Here is a 12,849-nt window from a genome sequence, read left to right on the forward strand (position 1 = left end):
TTAGGCCACGATTTTTATACTGAGGATCCTTTATCCTTAACTGTCTTATGGATAGTTTATCCTTGAAATATACATCAGGATATAAAGGATCGACGATCCTCGGTATTGTTTGTTTACTAATGATTGCATCTAGTATGGTGATGTGTTAGACATGTATATCAACTTTAAGACGAACTTGCATCAATTATCCTCATGGGACATCCTATAGCTGGAACATGGATCTAGGATCCTAATTCAACATAGTTGATTATGGACGAACTCTCTAGAAGATTGACGTTTAAATAACAACAATGGTATCTAGACCTGGTCTACCTCTTTATTCGCTAGTGAGTGGCTATCAGCACGTGGTCAAAGAGCACGTTGGTGAAGAATGGAAGACTAGCGGATCTATAGGATGAAGTTGTTAAGTTTGTTAATTACTTTTTCCTTATATATTTGAGTATGATCGAGTAGGAGAACACATGTACTTACACACACACACTAGGGCAGAAGCAAATACTCTCTCTACACACTAGCTTTCTTTGTAATCTCGATCATATACTCCACAAACACTTGTAATCACCTTTTGTTAATTAATAAACTCGACGGTGATAGTTTTCACCGTCCGGGGGTTTTTGTGCCAGAGACCGAGATAACCATATACTCATCGACCAAAGGTTACCATGTTGATCATTGACTAAAGTACTTCGACCAAAGATTATCTTATTAATCATTGACCGGAGCTATTTTACCAACGATTGCCTTGATAAGTTTTGACCGAAGTAAGACTATCTTGGTTAAGGGCTTTTTCCCTCGTAATCACATCTTTGTGTTCACCAATATTGCGCTTACATACTTGTCATCATCGAGATTTGGATACTTGATCCTTAGCTGATTTTTGTCCAAAACAATTTGGCGCCCACCGTGGGGCAATTGGTGCTATAATCCGAATTATTCCTATCCATTTACAATTTTTCATACCCATATCACTTGCTATGGCCTCTCAATCCACCTCTGCATCATCAACTATGCCGTCTTCGGTTTCTCTCTCCTCAAGGACCTTGCCGCCGATGCCTCCGCCAATCACGGGAGCACCAAAGGCTGCTACTTCTGGAAGCAAGATGCAAATACCAGTCTTCTAGAGCTCGAGAACAACCGCCGCTACTTCGGCGGTAAACTCTAACAATGATGTTTCATCTATGTTTTCGCAGGTTAAAGCATATATGGAGCAGCATAACAAGACTAACCAGAGGATCCTTCGTGAGATAGAAGATCTCAGGAAGAATAAGAGTTCAGCTGAAGATCTCACTCCCCTGGTGCCTAGGATGCTGGATTTCACCAGTCCAGGATCCATGGCTCAGCTTTCGCAAGGATCTTCACTCTTTCAGTCAGGATCACATATCCTTCAACAAGGGTCCATGGGTTAACTGGCTCAAGAATCCTCAATGTTTCATCCAGGATCCTCTATCCTTCAACCAGGATCCATGGGTCAACCGGCTCAAGGATCCTCAATGTTTCAGCCATGATCATCCATCCTTCAACAAGGGTCCATGGGTCAGCAGGCTCAAGGATCCTCACTCTTTCAGTCAGGATCACATATTCTTTAACAAGGGTCCATGGGTCCTCAGGTTCAAGGATACTCGGATTTCCAGCAAGGATCATCTAGATTCAACCATGGGTCGATGGGTCAACCGATGCAGAGTTCCTCGATGTTCCATAGGGGATCAGGGATGCTTCCGCCAGGATCCTCTGGGATTCCGTATCAAGGATCCTTCTTTCAGGATCAAGGATCCTTTGGATCCCAACATCAACGGTCTTCCGAAGTCCATGATGGGGACATAATCCCCATGCAGACCATAGCTTCTGGAGGACCCACTCCGATTGCTGACTCCTCTTATCCCAGATACTCGTCTGGAATACCAAACTCCACTCTGCAGAGAGGTAACTGGTACGATCCTATATCTTTAGATACTAACCGTGGTTCAATGCAGGATGCAGGTATCAACCAGGCCATGGCCAAGGAGTTACAGAAGCTAAAGGATATGATATCCAGTGTCTCGGGAGTAATACGTCCAATTCCTGAGATACCGGAGGGAAGTCACAAATTATCTAGATTCGCTCCGCCCATATGTGATGCTGAAATCCCGAAACGGTTCCTAACTCCCAACATGAAGACATATAATGGGAGTACCGATCCAGAGGAACATGTTGCACAATATAGGGAGAGGATGGAAATTAATTCGGTTCCTGAAAGACTTAAGGAAGCTTGTCTTTGCAAAGGATTTGGAGCCACACTAATGGGAGCTGCACTAAAATGGCTGCTAAGTCTCCCCCCTTTCTCGGTTACATCTTTCTCTCATTTAGTTAATTTGTTTAACACTCAATTTTCCTGTAGTCGGAAATTTGAAAGGTTAACCAGTGATTTATATCGTGTTGATCAACCTAGTGATGAATCCCTTAGGGATTTTGTTACCAGGTTAGGCAAGGGAGCTCTAGAAATCCCAAACCTTGATATGACTACTGCTGTTGAAGCGTTCAAGATGGGAATTCAAAAGAGCTCCCCCTTTTATGATGATTTAGTGATGACTCCATGCAGGACATTAGATGAAGTCAGAAACAGGGCATTTAGATACATCCGGTTAGAGGAAGATAAGAAGATCCAGGATCGTCTCGGGGGACAAACAAAACAAGAAACTCCCGAAAAAAATAAAGGATCTTGGAATAGGAACAACAACTCCAAGCCGTAAGCCAAGTTCAATAATCAAAACGTGCGGGCAGTTGAAGAAGGAGATGACGATGAAGACTATCCTTGCATCTCCGACTATTGTTTCTCTGTAGATACTCATGGTTTGATCTGTGCCATGAAGGATCTGGGAGAAAAAGCAAGGTGGCCCCGAAAGAATGAGAAGGTTGTCGGCTTCAAGGACAAGTCTAAGTGGTGCGCCTTCCACGAAGATTTTGGCCACGCGACAGACGAGTGCATCGGCTTAAGGAAGGAGATTGGGTACCTCCTGAGCAAGGGTTACTTTAAAGAACTCTTGGGAAGGAAGAAATCCAAAACCCAGGATCCTGAAGACCTTCCACAGAAAGCAACACCACCGCCGTCGGATGCCCATGTGATCAAATTTGTCCCCAGAGACTACGAATTGTTTAGAGATTCTTGTACCATAGAAGAAAGTCTCGTAGAAGAATTCGAGTTGGATAATGAGAGAAGACCACTCATCCCCATTACTCGGGTGACTGATCAGAGAGTCTTTTTCAATTCAAGTATCCAGGATCCTCAACAAAATAAGCCAGATATGCCGGCCGTTAATTTCATTTCGAGAGGTTCGGACATATGTGGAACTTCTTTCTCCGCAGCAAAAAGATTCGCCAAAGAGATCAAGATGGATAATGGAGATCATCCAATAGTGTCAACCACATTAACAACAGACAAGAGAATCTTCTTCTATGAGGAAGACAAGCTGAACATTCAGGATCCTCATCACAACGGTTTGATTATTACTTTATTTATCTCTAACCATTATGTACGCAGGATACTGGTGGACGGAGGTATTTCGAAAGAGGTAATCAATCATAAACTCGGCCTTGATTTATCTGTTAAACCCGTCCATCAGAAGCGAAGAAAATTCGCTCCTGAGAGGAACAAGATCATACAGGAAGAAGTTGAAAAACTTCTTAAGGCCCGTATGATTAGAGAGGTTTAATATCCTCGAAGGCTAGCTAATGTGGTCGTTGATTCAAAAAAGAATGGAAAGTGGAGGGTGTGTGTCGATTTTACGGATTTAAACAAGGCATGCCCCGAGGATCCTTTCCCATTACACATATAGATGCCATGGTGGATGCAACGGCTGGACATGAAAATGCTCACCTTTATGGATGCTTCCTCTGGATTCCAACAAATTCAGATGGAACCATCTGATCAAGAGGACACATCGTTCATGACTCCAACCGGCATATATTGTTATACTACTATGCCGTTCGGACTAAGAAATGCAGGAGCAACGTACCAAAGACTGGTCAACATGATGTTCAAGGACCAATTGGGTAAGACCATGGAGGTATACATAGATGATATGGTGGTAAAGTCAAAGAAGGCAGAGGATCACCTCAGAGACCTTAAGGAAGCATTCAATATCCTTGACCACTATAACATGAAACTAAATCCGTCCAAATGCCACTTCGGTGTTAAGGCTGGAAAGTTTCTGGGATATATGGTCACAAAGAGGGGAATTGAAGCAAGCCCGGAGCAGATCGAAGCTATTGTCAATCTCAAATCTCCTGCAAATGCCAAAGACGTCCAGAGACTTACCGGAAGAATAGCAGCCTTGAATAGGTTCATCTCAAGATCCTCCGAGAAGTGCAAAGACTTATATGATATCCTTAGAAAGAACAAGAAGTTTGAGTGGACTAAAAAACATGAAGCTGCGCTTACAGCCCTGAAGGATTACTTATCCTCGGCTCCAGCTCTGATGAAGCCTGTGGATGGAGAATCCTTGTATCTATATCTTGCTGTCTCAGGAAATGCAGTGAGTGCAGTCTTGGTAAAAGATCATAAAGGTGAACAACATCCTGTATACTATGTAAGTAAAAGTCTTTTAGATGCGGAGTCCAGGTATTCTCACTTAGAAAAGCTAATTCTTGCACTTATTATGGCTTCTACTAAACTGAGACATTATTTTGAAACTCACCCTATTTTTTTGAGAACTAACTATCCTGTAAAGAATGTTCTTAGAAAACCAGAGTTATCAGGTAGAATGGCTATGTGGGCTGTAAAGTTAAGTGCATATGATATCCAATACGAGCCAAGAACAACAATCAAGTCTCAAGCACTAGCGGACTTTGTGGTTGATTTCACTGGTGATCTACAAAAAGAAGCTGGCTTAGAAGTCCAAAACTGGAAAAGACCAAGGATCCTTGGATACTCTTCACAGATGGAGCATCCAACGTAAGAGGAACATGATTAGGGATCCTACTGAAATCGCCACAGGGGGATATATTACCCCAATCCATAGCTTGTGAGTTCCAGGCAACAAACAATGAAACAGAGTACGAAGCTTTAATCGCAGGCTTGCAATTAGCCAAAAGCATGAGGATCATGTATCTTCAAGTTTATGTAGATTCTTTATTGATAACTAACCACTTTAACGGCTTATATGCTGTTAAAGGTGAGAAACTAATGAAATATTTAGATGTTGTGAAGGAATTGTCAAAATCCTTCGAAATATTTAGTATTACATAGGTACCGAGGGAAGAAAACGCTGGGGCAGATGCCTTAGCAAACTTAGCCTCATCTCTGAAGATTCCTGAGGATTTGAAAATCCCAATAATCCATATTCTCGCGCCAGCAATAGGAGAACAGGAAGTTGGGGAGATAACAAAAGATAAAGAAATCGTGCTCTGGGATCCTTTATCCTCAAATAACAAAGGATCATGGATCCATCCTATCAAGAACTATATTCAGACTGGAGAAATTCTAGCCACAGAAAATCCCAAGTCCTTCAAGCTCAAGGTATCCCAATATATTTTATTAGATAATATGGTATATAGAAAATCTCTTGCAGGTCTATATCTGAGATGCATCGAAGATCCTGAGATCCAAGAAGTACTTAAGGATTTTCACGAAGGAGATTGCGGCAATCACACAGGTGGAAGAGCGTTATTTTCCAGGATACTCAGAACTGGATACCTCTGGCCAACAATGAAGAAGGATGTAGTGGAGTATTCAAAAAAGTGTGATGCTTGCCAAAGACACGCCAACATCCTTCATCAACCCGCGGAGCCTCTGTATCCTATATTCCCCTCATGGCCTTTCATGAAATGGGGTATGGATATTGTAGGCAAACTACCAAAAGCACCAGGTGGAAAAGTCTTTATGCTTGCTATGACTGACTACTTCTCCAAATGGATTGAGGCAGAAGCATTTGTACAAGTCCGAGAAAGGGAAGTAATATCTTTTATTAAACGAAATATTATAATTAGATTTGGTATTCCCGCTGAAATTGTTTGTGACAATGGTTCCCAGTTTATCGGGAAGAGAACCACTAATTTTGTGACAGTTGGGGCATCAAAATGATTACTTCGACTCCGGTTCATCCTCAAGCCAATGGTCAAGCAGAGTCTAGCAACAAGATCATCATTAACAATCTAAAGAAGAAGCTAGGATCCAAGAAAGGAAAATGGCCTAAAGATCTTCCTTATGTTCTCTGGACAGACAAAACTACACCAAAAAATGCGACAGGCCAGGCACCCTTCTCCTTGGTGTTTGGATCAGAAGCTGTAATCCCCACAGAAATGGTGGTTTCTATTGAGAGAACCAGCTTCCGTGATCCTAAAGCTAATGAAGAAGTCCTTCTTGAAGACTTGGATACTATAGAAGAACTCAGAGATCTAGCAAAAATCAGAATGGCAGCTTATCAACAAAGGATAGCTGGGGCATATAACAAAAGTATCAGAATCAGAAGGAAGGAGATCTGGTATTGAGGAAAGCCTTCCAAAACACAACAAACCCGGCTGATGGGAAATTAGCACCCAAATGGGAAGGACCTTATCAAATTGAGTCTGAAGCAGGAAATGAGGCATATCATTTGCTTACAATGGAAGGCAACAGGTTACCAAGAGCTTGGAATGCCATTCACCTCAAGAAATATTTTTTCTGATCAGGATCCACTATCCTGAGAGGATATATTATCCAGAACAAGGATCTAGGATCCTTAAAGCGGTAACGTCTTTCTGATATATTATTCTTTTTGAATTATTATTATTAATTAAAGGATAATATATTCTTAACACTTTATCTTTTCCAAGTTTTGATTAACCATGCAGGATTATAGTGATTCATTTGATGTTCAAGAGGTTGGCCACCTCTCTGTTGCATTTAAGGTATTTTACTATTTCCCTTGGCCTTGCCCACGTTTGGATATGACCCCCGATGGTCGTATCCCCTAAGGTTTAAAGGTTTTCACCTTTCTCACGATCGCCAATTGCGCACGCTATCCAATATATAGTTCGGGGCAGCGAGACCAGTACACGCTTAGTGGCTGACAATTTCGTTGTCTCCGGCTATATGGAGGATCCTTCGAATTATGGTAGACGTACCATACCTCCGGTTTATAACGTTTTCACGTTATCTCACGTTTGGGCTAAATCCCAGTTCGGGCGAGACCCCAATTAACATCCGTGTCCTTGGGCCAGTCCCCAGTTTGGGCTTGTCCCCAGTTTATTGGGCTTGTCCCCAGATTATTTTACGGGCTTGTCCCCAGATTACACGGGCTTGTCTCCAGTTGCACGGGCTTGTCCCCAGTTGCACGGGCTTGTCCCCAGAATATTTGTTGGGATTGTCCCCAGTTTAACAGGTTTGATCCCAGTTAATAATATGAATTATTTGCAGTGAATTTTCTAAGTTCTTACTGAAGATCAAGAAACTAAGGATCCCGGAACCTAAAGCTACTCTTGTAAGGAACATTAAGAGTTCAATACTTCTGGTAACTTAGGTCTATTTAGACCTTCTGGTATGATCTTTATTGATTAACTTAAGTTTGATATTTACTGCAATAACTTTGGATATTCCGGTTAGAAAGGCTATTCTTTTAAAAGTTATTTGATTTCTAAAGCCTTTAGTTGATTTCGGGATACTTTATCCTAAAATTTGCCATTTGAAAATTTTTTTTCCTTATATAAATTCTGTTAATTAATGAAGATGTCTTATTCTAAGATTTATGATTTAACGATATTCTATTATAAACGATTTTTAAAGATCTTTTATCCCAAAAATCTTTTACTCAAGATTATTTATTAAACTATTAACAATGCTAAACTTATATGCAACAAGTCTTTGAAGATAAATAACAAATAAATAGTCAAAAGATTTATATATTAATTAAAATAAGCCACAAGGACTTATCCAAAATCCTTAACCCGGGATTTCACCATACGAAAAGATGGACCATCCATCCGGGTTAAGTAAGAGTTACTAACAGTTTAAAAGTGCAGGAAAATTAAAAACAGGGGGAACAAAGGCTTCATCCCCACAAACAGAGGATCCCTCCACCTTTGTCACCCCCGCAAATTGTCTTAAGGATCATAGATCCTTTACCCTAAATAACTATTGTTTATCACAGACCATAGAAATTGTTCATAAAAACATCAACACAAAATAAAAAAGTGGGCTCGGGCCTTGTCTTTAATATCCTTCATCGCCCACTTAAGCTGCATCTTCAACCGCAGCATCATCTTCCCCCTTGCCAGCTTCAACCGCCTTCTTAACGCCACTGGTTCCCACCTCGGTGTTCTCAACCATCTCTTCATCATCCTCACCACCAAGGTCGTCAAGAGCAGCCTTCCATTTCTCCACATCCCAGGCCGACTTGTCGAAAGCAGGATCACCGGCCTCCTTCGCCATCTTGATCCGCGCCTGGAATACCGATCTGGCAGCCCACACCTTGGCTTCATCAGTCGCCTGCTCCACTGCCTCTTGACGTTGGGCTTCGGCTGAGGATATCTGATCCTTCAATTGTTTTTTGAGTTGGATCATAGCTTTATCCTTAGCAACCGCAGCTTTCCCTAACCCGGACATTTTCTTGCTCATCTGGAGGATAGTCTTTTCATAATGGTCCCTCATAGCAATCACAGCCTACCAATAATTTCATGTCAAAATTGGGACAATACTGGATCCTAAATCACTAAAGGGGAAAATACGGTATACTTACGGAGCAGACAATGTCACAGTGAGTCTCGGGATCAGAGGATCTTTTCCTCTTGGAAGCTGCGGATTTGGCCCTGGTAGTGGCGGTCTTGGGATCGGAGCTAGTGCCAGCCTTTGAAGCCTCCTTCTTGACAGCAGGAGAAGTAACCATACAGCCGATGTCGTCAAGGGAGAACTTGAGAGCGGACTTTCCAGATTTCTTGGTGCCTGTAGAAGAGAAATCAACAGATAAGTATTCTATTTTATTTTATTTACTTTAAAATGATTAACTTACTTGACATGTTTGAACTTGAGGAGATATCACAAAAACCTTAAACAAACCGAGCTTAAAAGGTCCTAACTTCGGTATCCAGTGCTAGGAACCGTTTTGCCTTTTCTTCTGTTCCAGGTAGCTTGCTCAATGAAGCGAAGTTCTCAACTGCAGACAACAGAAAAGAATAAGTCTTAAAACTGAAGAATAAAGGATCCTTCTATTCCTTAAGGATCCAGGATCCTACCCTTCGTGACCCACGTTGAAGGAAGATTTGTTACGCGCTTTTGAAGATGAATTAGCTTCATACTCACCAACATCATAGACTTCACTTAGATTCCTTTTTGGTGCACCACCAACCAAAACCACAGCCTTCCCACTATCCTTGTAAGAAACAGAACCATGAGTATTTTCACCAGTAAATGAGACCAATGAGACCGACTCCTAAAACATATGAAAAGCAATTGCATTAGATAAGTATTAGATACATGAGCATTAGTAGTAGACTTTATACAATACACAATTACCTTTAGGTTTATTTTTTGTTGATCGTCGATGTCAAAAGAAAATGAGTCACCATCCTAAATTTTGAAATTGACAAAAGTTAAAATGATGCTTGAAAATAATATATAGATTGTGTATAATTATTAAAGTTTGTGTTATCACCTTCAATTCAGTTAGCTTTTTATCAAGCTGCTCAATAACTTCAGCATCATCAGTATTTTTTAGTACCTTGAAGTAATTGGATGGCTTATCTTGGTTGTATTTTGTGACTTGCACCTTAAAGGCGAGTTTCCTGTCAACCAAAGTTTCCACTTCGGACGGCCAGAAGGCGTCGCTAGTTTGATCTTTTCCATAGAGGGACAAAAGATCTTCTGCAGAAATATTCAAAATCTTAATCGCTACTGAGTCAAACAATGTCAAAAAGCAAACACTAGTAGAGTCTTGTAAAGTTACTGTTACTCGAAACCTAATAACAAAAATAAAAAAGAATTTATCAATCCAATATACATGAATTTGTTCATTATACGAAATGTATACTAAATATGTAAACAAATTTAAATAAAAAAAAAGAGAAAATACCTCGGAATAACATATGTGTCCATAGTCTTACACTTCTCCGACCCACAAGTTATCTCAGATGATAAAGCAGTTTCCGAAGATCCATCAGATTTTGGACCGAGGGTCCATACTTGTTCGACCTTATACAATAAGAGCAACCAAGAAAATACCATGAATCTTTTTTTTTTCAATAGATTTAATGGTTCCGAGCAGGATTACGTTTTGAACCTACAGTTAAATGTAAACAACTTAAATAATCAATATATATAGTCTAAAGAGGATATAAAAAATTAATTAATTTGTAAGTGTAAACTAATACCTTCTTCAATTTATTAATTTCAGCGATGCAGTTGAATTCATTCATAACCAGAAATTCATTTTTGATGCTATGAACAACAGTCTCGCAGCTTAGACTTTGGCTTGACATTGATCCACAATCTATCCTTGAAAGCAGACTGTGTAATAAATCATTTAATACAAAAAAAATATTAAAATGATACGTCTATAATATGCTAAAATATAATGAAACATTTATAATATAATTAAATGTTATATGTCTTAAAAAAGTATGAGAATAAGACAAAAAGAAAATGTTTATGATATATTCTAAATATTATATAAATTAAGTATGAGAAATGGTATTAGTTTTAAACGTCCTAAAATTTATATAAATGAAAAGTAGCATGTATAACAACAAATGACCTAACCTTTGTTTTAAGTCTTGAATTTCTTTTGAATCAGTGTTGATCAGTAGCTTGCTTCCATTAAACATATTGGATATGGATGCTTTATCTACAAAAGAAGTCAAACATATTAGTTTTCGTTTATTATAATTTAACAAATAATAATAAATTTTCGTATTATATGGTTGGAAAAGAAGGTAATACCACTCCATTTCTTGTACTTTGCGAGCTGCAAAATAACAACCACCGGCTGAATATTGGATTCTCCTTTTTATAATTAGTAAGCTGATAGAAATATTCATTCCACAGGGTTAAATCCAAAGCAGTTCCCCTGTGACATTAGAATTCAAAATTAAAAATATATAAATTAATACAAATACATGATTTGAGTAAAAAATATTAAGAGGTATGAAGTAATTGTCACTCGATATCATTGATGGTCATCATTATAGCCTTTGAATCTTTTCCAAAGACTTTATGATGCGTTACTTCACCCACATTAGTTAGATATCCACAAATATCTGAAAATAAATATAATTCATATGTTAGGTAAAAAATATAAAAAAAAACAAAAAAAAACTGTTTAGATAAATAAGAACAATAAATAACAATTTTACGAACCAAAAGAAACATTGAATGGAAGTTTGAAGAACTGGATATCTTGAAAAGAAGCAAATGACAAGCCATTATTTGATTCGTCAATATCCGCACAAGCATTAACCTTTGTGCTCCAATTCCACATAACCTTATAAGGATTGTCACAAAACTTCACAGAAGTTTCATTCCGAGCAAGTGAAGCTTCAGATATTTGCAAGGAAAATCCCTCTTGAAGATATTTTTTCATATCGGATTTCAAGTACTGTTTCTTAATAGACACTTGGATCTTCGAACCCTGTAAGTTTGAAAAATATCAGAAATCAAATACACTGGTTCAAATATGAATCGGGTATGAAAAGTATATTATTATACATACTAAAAGTTTATTATACCTCTTTGTCCATAAGTATGATTTCAACGCTATGGGTATCGGTAGACGCTTTATTACAGGCATCCTCCATAACCTTATGACTCGGCCTTGAAGTGTGAAATTCTGGTTATTAATGTTCAAGCCTTTGAACATGGTGATACTTGAGGAAGAAACCATGCTAATAATGAAAATAAATCAGTGTTTTTGTTAAGAAGGCAATACAACTATAAAGTTTTTATAATTTCTATAAGAAATACTAACCTTAGAGACATTGCTATGATAAGAGTGGTTGTTGTGAGTGAGAGGAAGATTTAGATGCAAAAGTATTGATGTAGAATATGAGAATTTATAATGTGTTTATCAAAGAATGATTATAAGGAATGTTTGAAGTTTGACAAATCAGATGCCGTGATTTTAGTACTATATTTACGGAAGTGTTTCAGTATTACATTTAGAAGAGATTTTTTTGGAAAGGTTTAATAAAGAATGTTTGAAATTTGACAAATCAAATGTCGTGATATTATTATTATATTTTAGGGAAGTTGTTTCAATATTACTTTGATAATAATTTTTTTGGATGGTTGTTTCAATAATATCTTGAGAATAAACATCTACAATTTTGAATTTAAATGACACATTATGTTGAGAGTTATCAAATATTTTGGGATTACTATAACTTTAGAATACTTGCACAACTTACAAATCTGAATCCCTTAAATTAAGGGTCTGTAATTAAATTTGTAATTAATTTGTGTTAATTGAATATTTTAAATTTTTATATGAGAAATGGTTGATCAATTTGTTAAATAATAATAATAATAATAATAATTGTTGGAACCCGATTAACTCTTGTATCAATCTAATAACTATAACACTAACAGATCTCAGATCTGTGGATAATCGATTAATATGTTTATATAGATCTAGCTCATACTTACCTTAGATTCAGTGTTGTATGTGTTTATATATTATTAGTATATATGTATATCAATTGTTTGTATAATGTTAGGTTGAAGATCGAGAGAGCGATTTGACTGGGATTCGATAATTTTAAATTAACAGTGAACAGTGTTCACTATATATAGAAGATAGGTCTGGCTCGCTAACATCCTCTAGCGAATCAGACACTACTTCGTTACATACATTAATTAGACGAAACACCCCCTGATTCGTTAACATCCCCTAACGAATCAGGAGGGAATAC

General features: G+C 38.2%; 1 long non-coding RNA gene across 1 annotated transcript; it reads right to left on the reverse strand.

Moving 5' to 3' along the window:
* Window positions 1-10,937: 10,937 nt before the first annotated feature.
* Window positions 10,938-12,358, reverse strand: LOC143624869 (uncharacterized). Its single transcript, XR_013152189.1, has 3 exons — window positions 11,300-12,358; window positions 11,103-11,199; window positions 10,938-11,009 (listed from the first exon to the last, which is right to left on the reverse strand). It is a non-coding gene; the product is annotated as an uncharacterized LOC143624869 (long non-coding RNA).
* Between the last annotated feature and the right edge of the window lie 491 nt (window positions 12,359-12,849).

This window comes from Bidens hawaiensis, unplaced genomic scaffold (assembly GCF_021521415.1).
Source record: "Bidens hawaiensis isolate Kalapana, Puna unplaced genomic scaffold, B.hawaiensis_p1.1 tig00003988_1, whole genome shotgun sequence".
Classification (NCBI taxonomy): domain Eukaryota; kingdom Viridiplantae; phylum Streptophyta; class Magnoliopsida; order Asterales; family Asteraceae; genus Bidens; species Bidens hawaiensis.